Below are 11,064 nucleotides of genomic sequence, written 5' to 3'. Positions count from 1 at the left end.
GATAATGTTTAACACTGTGCAGGGAAGCTCTTTTGGTGTAAGAAGACATCCTGACATGTTTACAACAGCAAACAAAACAATTATCATGACACAGTATATCAGGAATTGACCAATGAACTGATTCATGCTTTGAGGTGATACCGTCAGATGACTGAGATTTAAACTCCTCTTGTAATATGTTTAGTTTACAACAACCAAGTGGGTTCCGCAGAGGAAGAGCATTGCTCTCACTAATTAGTAAATCAATATCAACCTCGACATGAGTATTATTCATCATAACTTGATTTAGCTTGTCAAGAGATTCTTGTTCTTTCTGGAGGTATAACTCAACATCAAGAGATAATCTTTCAAGTTTCTTTTCAAGCCCTGAAAACACTTCAAGAGATTTTAAACCCAGCGGAGGTTTAGATAGAATTCCCTCTACAAATTTTATTAAATCAGTCATGGAAGAGAATTTTGAAATCCCTGGATCTGGTGGTGCGTTTATTGAGATAGCACTTTTGTCCATATCATATCGCTACAAACACAGACTTATGAGGTCTTTAATGTGTTTGCCCGCTCTGATACCAATTGAAAATGCGGGGGTCTAACAACCACACCCAACAATTTGTTTGGAAATCGGAGAGGACTTATGATGTGTTTTGTAGATAGTGGTAAAAGTGGTTCGATTCTCAGACTTGCGAAGGATATTAATTAGACTTAAATTCTAATATTAAAATAGAAAACTCACTAAAAATTATAGCAAACTCAATCAAAGTTGATATCAATATTAAAAGAACACCGAGGCTAAGATTCCACTATTTTCCAAGTTCAAAGTGATTTAATCCAATATTTATATTCATGCAATTTTTTTGTTCAATTTGATTCTAAACTATTGCAACAAGTAGATTCTCAAAATAACAAGTGTAAATCTGAAGCATAGAACATCAAAAACCTAGGTCCAAGCATGCTCTATCAAAAGAAATAACAATTGTTTAACAAGAATCATTCAAACAATTTTCACTCAAGGCAAAACAATCATAAAAATAATTGCGATAAATAAATAAATAAGAATATACCACTTTTTGTTGGAAAAATAGCTTCCTCTATCGCCTCAGAAATGGGGTTTAGCTCCTCATATTAATCACTTGCTCAAAATACATGTTTGTTGCTCAAAAGTTGATTAAAAAGAAGAGAAGGTATAAAACAGCGTGTTTTTAACGGATATAATTGTTACGAACCACTGTTACGAAGTACCCTAACACAAAACTGTTGCGAACTCTGAATAATTGTTACAGAAATTGTGACAAACTGATTGAATTTGAAAGAAAAGACCACGGATTCTGCGACTGTCTCTTACTGCTGTTCTGAGTTCTTCTTCTTCCTCTCGCCTGTATCTCTGCAACTTGGTGTTTTTGTTCTCTGTTATGTTCTAAACTTCCTCAAAGTGTCCGCCAGTCTTCTATGAGTTATCCCAACTCCTTTTATAGCCCACAGGTCGATAATAACTCCAAATCTTCGCCTTTTTCTTTCTTTCCTTACAGCAAAATCCTCGGTATTTTTTTTTCTTTTTCTTTTTCTTTTGGTACGTCTCTAAAAGAGTCTAATTGGTCCAAACACTTCTAAACTTGGTAGTAAATCCCACAACAGGATATTCTCTCCCTTTTACACGTAAACTCCAAAAATAGAACCATATCCGAGACTTTTTCTTCTCCCCTGTTTTCTTTCACGCAACTTCCTTTCTCATCCAAACTCTTCCCAAATAACAGAATATAATCCCAGCCGTTAATACACTCTCCCAAGTTTCACGTAATTTACCAAGCCAACAAAATAAACCCGATATACTTTTACTTTCCCTGATAGTCTGATTCGCCTAGATATGCATGGAAACTTGTTTTTCTGCGTATCTAAATCCTATACCATCCCTGTTTGACCATACCAGGCCCAACCAACCCATATCAACAAATAAAACCTGATAAAATGTCGTCAAAATCGACCCATGAAGTTATGCAGAAGTTCGCAGGTGGAAGACGTGTTTTCCCGCCAAAACTGTGATGAAGATGGGAAGCCCCCTAACCAGAATAGGGTGCCATTAGCCATGGGGTGTAAATAGCAGGTATGGGGTGCAAGTAGCGGTGAGGTGCCCCTTGTCAACTGATCTCCCCTTATCCAAACTGAGAGTCCGCACAGTAATTTTCTCCCACGAGCGCAAATACCACTTTTCGAGCCAATTTTTCTACGCATGTTTATTCTCCAAAAACACCTATAACGACACAAAAAGCCATAATAAATACAAAATCGAGCACTAACAATATCTACAATTGAGATTATATCAGACATAAAAATTTGTCTATCAAATACCCCCAAACCTATTATTTGCTAGTCCTCGAGCAAAAATAAAATAGAAATAAAATCCTAACTCACTGTCGCAGGCATCATCGATTGCATTTAGCGTATGCAATAAGCCTTTAAACCCCTGGGTGTCTCTAGTGGCGGAGTGTTGTCTCTGGAGGGCTTACCAGAGGTATACCCACAAAACCTTTATATTCCAGACCCTAGCTATCTACACAGAACCTTGGAAGGCACTAAAGAATCTCCTTGGTTGACATACTTATTGACTACAAGAGGAAGTACCCTGATGCGAAATTCCAATTGTTGTACACGAGTTCGCACTCAAGCATACTAAAATTCATATAAAGTGACAGAGCTCTACTCAGATAGTCGCATCCAAACTCAGAATCAAACAAATCACATGGATAGATTAAGAAGATGGATATAGAAAAACATAGATGGTTTTGATGTTGACTAAGGTGAACAGTGTTTCTCATATATGTCTGAAGGCCACTGCCATAATGAACCTATCCTAATGGACTGAGATACCGGCCTGACTAATATCAACACACTGGCATATACAAGGGTACCAGTGGTCGATAATCCTAACTCTAGTTCAACACAACTGGCATATACAAGGGTTCCAGTGGTCGACTTTATTGAATTTATTCCATTTGGTCTGATGGTCTGGTCTCAATTTCTCTCTTTTTTTTAAAAAAACTTTTTTCTTTTTTCTCTTTTTTTTTTCCTCAACTTTTTTTTATGGCTACCTCAATCACTCTATTTCACCCTATCAATGGTAACAACTTGAATCGTGAGCCCCATCTAATCACTTAGAGAAACATATTTTAAAAAGAAAAAAAAAAGTGAAAAGGACTCAATGAGATATGGCGAAACTACCATGTTATTTCTAACACCTGAGCTCTGTGCTTTTATGAATAGACTCTTTAGATGTTTCCATCTAATCAGATTGGTCCCTCAACTCCTACAACCAAAATGCTTCCATCCACTTAGATTGAGTAGTGCCATCCTTAATAGGCATATATTTCTAGGCTCTGGAGTTTATTTATTGTAACAAAAAGTCAAAAGGCAACAAAAAGTTTCCACCCCACCCCCAAACTTAAATCTAACATTGTCCTCAATGTTTCTAGTGAAAGAACATTATCAAAAGTATAAATAACATGAGTAAATAGTAAAGAGAGAAGTCGGAAGGATAGTACCTGGGTGAAGTGTAACCAAAAACTAAAAATAATATACAACATACAAACCGCCTCGATGGTCAATCAAGGTAAACAGGGTCCTCCAGAGGGACCTCCTCAACATCACCTGTAGGAAAAGGTTCTAAAAAGGGTTTCAATCTCTGACCCTTAACCTTTGAAGAACTACTACCATCTGGTATCTCAATCTCAACAGTGTCATGAGGAAAAACAGTACAGACCACAAAAGGACCGGTCCATCGAGAGCGCAACTTCCCGGGGAATAGATGCAACCGAGTGTCATATAGAAGAACTTTTTGACCTGGAGAAATGACTTTCGTAAAATATTCCTATCACGCACAAGTTTCATTTTGTTCTTATACTCCTTAGTACTATCGTATGCATCTCTACGAATCTCGTCCAACTCATTGAGCTGGAGCTTTCTTTGAGCTCCTGCCTTGTAAAGTGAAAAGTTTAAGTTCTTAATAGCCCAATAGGATCGATGCTCTAACTCAACAGGCAGGTGACACGCCTTTCCAAACACTAAACGATAAGGTGACATTCCAATGGGTGTCTTAAATGCAGTACGGTAAGCCCATAAGGCATCAGTAAGCCTCGACGACCAGTCTTTCCTATTTGGATTAACTGTTTTCTCTAGAATACGTTTAATTTCCCTATCGGAAACCTCTACCTGACCACTAGTCTGAGGGTGATATGGGGTTGCTACTTTATGGGTAATACTGTATTGTTTCCTTAAAAGAGCAAACGGTCTATTACAAAAGTGTGAACCTCCATCACTAATTATAGCTCGCGGCGTACCAAAACGTGTAAGTATATTCTCTTTCAAAAATTGGACTACGACCCTGTGGTCATTCGTTTTACACGGAACCGCCTCAACCCACTTAGACACATAGTCTACAACGACAAGTATGTAAAGATAGCCAAACGAAATAGGAAATGGACCCATAAAATCAATGCCCCACACATCAAAGACTTCAATCACTAAAATAGGGTTCAAAGGCATCATATTTCTACGGGAAATGGTTCCTAACTTCTGGCAACGCTCACAAGAAACACAATGACTTTGGGAATCTTTAAACAACGAAGGCCAGTAAAATCCACACTGCAAAATCTTAGCAGCAGTCTTCTTAGCACTAAAATGACCCCCACATGCATGTTCATGACAAAAGGAGATAATACTAGATTGGTCATTCTCAGATACACATCTCCTAATAATCTGGTTCGGACAATACTTAAACAGATAAGGATCGTCCCAAAATAAATGCTTAACCTCGTCTAAAAACCTAGAACGATCTTGCTTACCCCAATGTTGAGGCATTCGACCAGTAACAAGATAATTCACTATATTTGCATACCAAGGTGATTGGGAAACAGAGAACAATTGTTCATCAGGAAAACTATCCCATATAGGAAGGGAATTATTAGGGGAACTAATAACTAGCCTAGACAAGTGGTCTGCTACTACATTCTCTGCACCTTTTTTGTCTCTAATGTCTGGACAAAATTCTTGTAACAAAAGGATCCATCTAATCAATCTAGGTTTGGTATCCTTCTTAGACAAAAGGTATTTCAAAGCAGCATGATCAGTATAGATTACGATCTTAGAACCTAATAAATAGGATCTAAACTTATCCAAGGCAAACACGATGGCTATCAATTCCTTCTCGGTAGTTGTATAGTTCATTTGGGCATCATTCAGAGTTTTGCTAGCATAGTAAATCACATGGAGTAATTTGTTTTCTCGCTGACCTAGCACAACGCCTATAGCATAATCTGAAGCATCACACATAATTTCAAAGGGTAGGTTACAGTTAGGTGCCTGGACTACCGGGGCAGTAGTGAGTAAAGTTTTAAGCCTATCAAAAGCCTTTAAGAAAGCACCATCAAAGACAAACTTAACATCTTTTGCAAGCAAATTGCAAAGAGGTCTAGAAATCAAGCTAAAATCCTTAATGAATCGACGGTAAAAACCTGCATGCCCTAAGAATGACCTAATATCTTTTACGGTTTTTGGGACCTGTAGAGTCTTAATAAGGTCAATTTTGGCTTTGTATACCTCTATACCCTTTGAAGAAACGATGTGCCCTAAGACAATTCCTGATTCAACCATGAAATGGCATTTTTCCCAATTAAGCACTAAATTCTTTTCCTTACACCTAGTCAACACTAATGTCAAATGATGAAAGCACTCATCAAAAGATGAACCAAACACTGAAAAATCATCCATAAAGACCTCTAAAAACCGTTCTACCATATAAGAAAATATGCTCATCATACAATGCTGAAAAGTCGCAGGGGCATTACATAACTCGAAAGGCATGCGTCTATACGCAAAGGTACCAAAGGGACAGGTAAAAGTGGTTTTCTCTTGGTCTTCTGGGGCAATAACGATCTGATTATAACCGGAGTAGCCATATAAGAAGCAATAATGACTATGTCCAACTAACCTCTCTAGCATTTGGTCGATAAAAGGAAGGGGAAAGTGATCCTTCCTTGTGACCTTGTTCAATTTCCTATAGTCAATACAGACACGCCATCCCGTGGTCACTCGGGTTGGGATTAACTCATTATTATGATTCTGGACTATAGTGATACCTGATTTCTTGAGGACAACCTGAACGGGGCTAACCCACTTAATGTCTGAAATTGGGTAGATAATACCCGCATCTAACAACTTAAGCACCTCTTTTCGAACTACCTCTTTCATGTTAGGGTTCAGTCGACGTTGCATCTCCCTAGAAGGTTTGGAGTCTTCCTCTAAATGAATCTGATGCATACACACCGTAGGACTTATACCCTTAAAGTCTGCTATAGTCCACCCTAAAGCTTCTTTATTGTCTTGAAGTACATTTACTAGCCTACTTTCCTGATCACTATCCAAATCGGAAGCTATAATCACAGGTAAAATCTCAGATGGGCCTAAAAACACATACTTTAGAGTATCGGGTAGTGATTTAAGGTCCAACTTTGGGGGCTTTTCTAAAGAAGGAATTAGGGTAGTCTCAGAAAATGGTAACGGTTCGAACCTAGCTTTCCATCTATCAGTGTCTAACACGGGGGTAGAATCTAATAGAGCATTCACCTGTTCAATAGTGCTATCGTCGTCAAAATCTAAACCAAAATGGGATAGACAACTTTCTAATGGGTCTTCAGACAAAATTTTTGGTAATGACTCCTGAACTAAGGATTCTATCATGTTCACCTCTTCAACACATGTGTCATCTAGGTCATGAGGTTGCTTACTGACATTAAAAATGTTCATCTCCATATTCATATTACCAAAAGATAAATTCATCACACCATTTCGACAGTTAATGATCGCATTAGATGTAGCTAAAAATGGGCGACCTAAAATCACAGGTATCTGGTTCTCTGGGTCAGGGACATGTTGGGTATCTAGGACCACGAAATCCACTGGATAAATAAACTTGTCGACCTCAATAAGAACATCCTCGATAACACCTCGAGGGATTTTAACAGACCTATCAGCTAACTGCAGTGTCATCTGAGTAGGTTTCATTTCACCAAGTCCTAGTTGTAAGTATACATGGAATGGCAGTAAGTTCACACTAGCTCCTAAGTCAAGTAAAGCTTTTTCTACCCGGAAGTTACCTATTGTGCAAGCAATGGTAGGAGAACCTGGGTCTTTGTACTTTGGAGTTGTGGTGTTCTGAATGATTGAACTTATGTGACTAGCTAAAAAGGATTTCTTATGGACGCTAAATTTTCGCTTTTGCGTACACATATCCTTAAGGAACTTGGCATAAGCAGGAATTTTCCTAATTGCATCTAATAAAGGAAGGTTTATGGTAACTTGCTTAAAAACCTCCAATATGTCATTAAAGTTCGACTCCTTTTTTGTTGGTATTAATAGTTGGGGAAATGGGGCTCTAGGCATAAAATCAGACCTTTCAGGAACCGAATTCACATCATCAGAAACTTTATCAGTCTCCTCATCTACTAGTCCTGAGAGGTGATATTCTGAAGGGTGAACTACAGTATGTTCACTATCAGGCATGGTTACCTTATTGTCTACAACTCTACCACTCCTAAGGGTTCTAACAGCATTCAATTGATTCGATGGTTTTGCACCTAATTCATGAACTCCTCTAGAGTTGGGTTGTGTTTGACTAGGAAACTTATCTTTTTCTCTCAAAGAATCACTTATCAGACCAACCTGGGTTTTTAACTCGGAAATAGCCTGACTATTTTCTTGTCATATCCTGTTACTAGCTTGTAGACTCTGTTCTACGGATAACTGAAATTTTGCAGTTTGCTGAGTTAACAAGGCTAGAGATTCCTCTAAACTTAGGATTTTCTTATCTGACTGATTCTGAAACTAAGCTAGTCCTGAAGGATTCTTAGTATAGCCAAAACCTAGGGAAGCATTAGAATTACTAGACTGACCTTGACTTTGGCCCTTAGACCACGAAAGGTTCGGATGGTTTCTCCAACCAGGATTATAGGTTTCTGAATATGGGTCAATCTTTTGACGGTTATCAAATATAGTGTTATTGTAAAGAGCATTGGCTTGCTCTTCAATATTCTGCCCTTCCCAAAAAGGCTCCACTCTACCACTAGTCTGGCCCACTTCTAAAGCTTCTAACCTTTTTGCTATAGCAGCAATTTTGGCATCTGATTCATAGCCTCCTTCTACCCTATTAACGTTTCCTCTACTTAAAAGAATTTTTTTCGGGGGTGCCCTACTATTTTCCCATTGCTGGGTTTTTTCGGCGATTTCATTAAAAAATTCCATCGCCGCATCAACAGTTTGGTTTTCAAATCCACCAGTGCATAGAGACTCAACCATGGTCGTTGTGGAGTAATCTAAACCCTCATAAAGGATCTGAACTAGCCTAACCTTTTCTAAACCATGATGAGGACACTAGGATAATAAATCATTGAACCTTTCCAAATACCTATATAAAGATTCTCCTTCTTGTTGTGAAAATGTGCATATTTGCGTCCTAATAGACGATGTTTTGTGCCTAGGGTAAAACTTGTTGAAAAAGGCAGATGTAAGTTGTTCATACGTCTCAATTGACTCGGAGTCCAAACTATATAGCCACGACTTGGCCTTATCTTTCAGGGAAAATGGGAATAACCTAAGTTTCAAAGTATCATCATCTAAGCCTCTAATTCTTAGAGTACTACAAATTTCCTCAAAATCCCTAACATGGTAATAGGGGTTTTCATTTTCTTTCTCTAAAAAGATTGGGAGCATATGTAAGGTCCCAGGTTTCAGTTCATAGGGTGCCTCCGTTTCAACTAAATTAATACACGAAGGACGAGTAGTCCTAGTCGGATTCAACAAAGCTTTTAAAGTTGCCATTTCTGGCACTATCGGAATATTAGGGATTGTCTCCTCAAGCGGACGTTCAAAAATCATACTTTCTAAATTGAGGTAATCGAGACGTTTAGAACTACTAGGTTTCTCTTTAACAAATCTACCTAGGGCGTCTCTTTTACGTTCAGGCATGCAAAAAAAATAAGGAAGGGGATTCTATTCAATCACAAAACAAGGCCGACTCAACCAAATCAAACCTATTGATTTCTAGCAAACAAAAAGCATGATGGCTCCACTTAGATTGTTTCTAGACCAGCTTCTAATCCTTCGAAAGGGAATTCGTTACAATTTAAGCAAACCCCTCTAGAATCAATCCGAGTTAAAGTAAGTTGAATAGAGGCGAGGGAAGCTCGGTGGAGCTTTGATACCCAAGGCCTTACCGGTATTACAAGGCGGCACAGTCACGCATTCAACTTCCAGAAACCGTGAAGAACTTCGAAGTATGCTTAAAATAGTAACCAATATTTTTCGAATGACTTTCCTGTTAAGCTCGTTACCCTATCGGTCTCGTTCTAGTCAAAATTTTAGGCTTAGGTTCGCGTAGGTTACGTGTTCCTAAAGCGGGCAAGAAGAGAACGGTGATGAAATCCGAACCCTTATCTTGTATGGCCAGGCCTTGCCCTTTACTGTAAAAAAATGTTTGTATTCAGTCCTCAACATATATGCATACGAAGGAGTCCAGTAACTCGCTGACAGGGGATTCGCGAGTGTTTAGAATCTTACCTCCCGTTCCAGACGGGGGATGAATCGGTTGTAGTCGACTCGGGCCACTGACTCCGATGTCAAGTGTACGAACCCAAGGTGCAGAGACAATATCGTAATTGTCCTCCTTCTCTGCAAACAGTTTATATTTAAAGTACCCTTCCGTAGGGTAATAAAAAAAATAATGTCCCAAAGTCCCAAAAGTCCAAAAAGAAAAGAAAAATTACAAAAATAATAAACCCTAATACAGTTTTTTTTTTTGTAAAAGAAAATAAACAAACCCTAAACTAAAATTGTCTAAAATAAAATTGTCTTGTTTTCTGTTCTTTTTGTTTTAATCTTTAGCTCCAAGTCTTTATGAAATCACCAAACTCTTTGGCTCAATTTTCTTTATGATCCCGAACCTGTAGACACAAGATAAATACCCAAAAACATAAAAAGAACAAAAATAATAACAAAATAAATAAATAAATCTAAAACCCTAAAAACAAGTCCGCGTCGACGGCGCCAAAAATTGATGTGTTTTGTAGATAGTGGTAAAAGTGGTTCGATTCTCAGACTTGCGAAGGATATTAATTAGACTTAAATTCTAATACTAAAATAGAAAACTCACTAAAAATTATAGCAAACTCAATCAAAGTTGATATCAATATTAAAAGAACACTGAGGCTAAGATTCCACTATTTTCCAAGTTCAAAGTGATTTAATCCAATATTTATATTCATGCAATTTTTTCGTTCAATTTGATTCTAAACTATTGCAACAAGTAGATTCTCAAAATAACAAGTGTAAATTCGAAGCATAGAACATCAAAAACCTAGGTCCAAGCATGCTCTATCAAAAGAAATAACAATTGCTTAACAAGAATCATTCAAACAATTTTCACTCAAGGCAAAACAATCATAAAAATAATTGCGATAAATAAATAAATAAGAATATACCACTTTTTGTTGGAAAAATAGCTTCCTCTATCGCCTCAGAAATGGGGTTTAGCTCCTCATATTGATCACTTGCTCAAAATACATGTTTGTTGCTTAAAAGTTGATTAAAAAGAAGAGAAGGTATAAAATAGCGTGTTTGTAACGGATATAATTGTTACGAACCACTTTTACGAAGTACCCTAACACAAATCTATTGTGAACTCTCAATAATTGTTACATAAACTGTGACAAATTGATTTAATTTGAAAGAAAAGGCCACGGATTCTGCGACTGTCTCTTACTGCTGTTCTGAGTTCTTCTTCTTCCTCTCGCCTGTATCTCTGCAACTTGGTGTTTTTGTTCTCTGTTATGTTCTAAACTTCCCCAAAGTGTCCGCCAGTCTTCTATGAGTTATCCCAACTCCTTTTATAGCCCACAGGTCGATAATAACTCCAAATCTTCGCCTTTTTCTTTCTTTTCTTACAGAAAAATCCTCGGTATTTTTTTATTTTGGTACGTCTCTAGAAAATTCTAATTCGTCCAAACACTTCTAAACCTGGTAGTAAAT

At 37.7% G+C, this 11,064-nt stretch overlaps 1 pseudogene; it reads left to right on the top strand.

The window, feature by feature from the left end:
* Positions 1-8,395: 8,395 nt before the first annotated feature.
* On the top strand, positions 8,396-8,495 carry LOC113325572 (annotated as a pseudogene).
* Positions 8,496-11,064: the final 2,569 nt, after the last annotated feature.

The sequence above is a fragment of the Papaver somniferum genome, chromosome 11 (genome assembly GCF_003573695.1).
Source record: "Papaver somniferum cultivar HN1 chromosome 11, ASM357369v1, whole genome shotgun sequence".
Classification (NCBI taxonomy): Eukaryota; Viridiplantae; Streptophyta; class Magnoliopsida; order Ranunculales; family Papaveraceae; genus Papaver; species Papaver somniferum.
The sequence above is the reverse complement of the archived record's forward strand: the minus strand, read 5'-3'. Positions and strand labels throughout refer to the sequence as shown.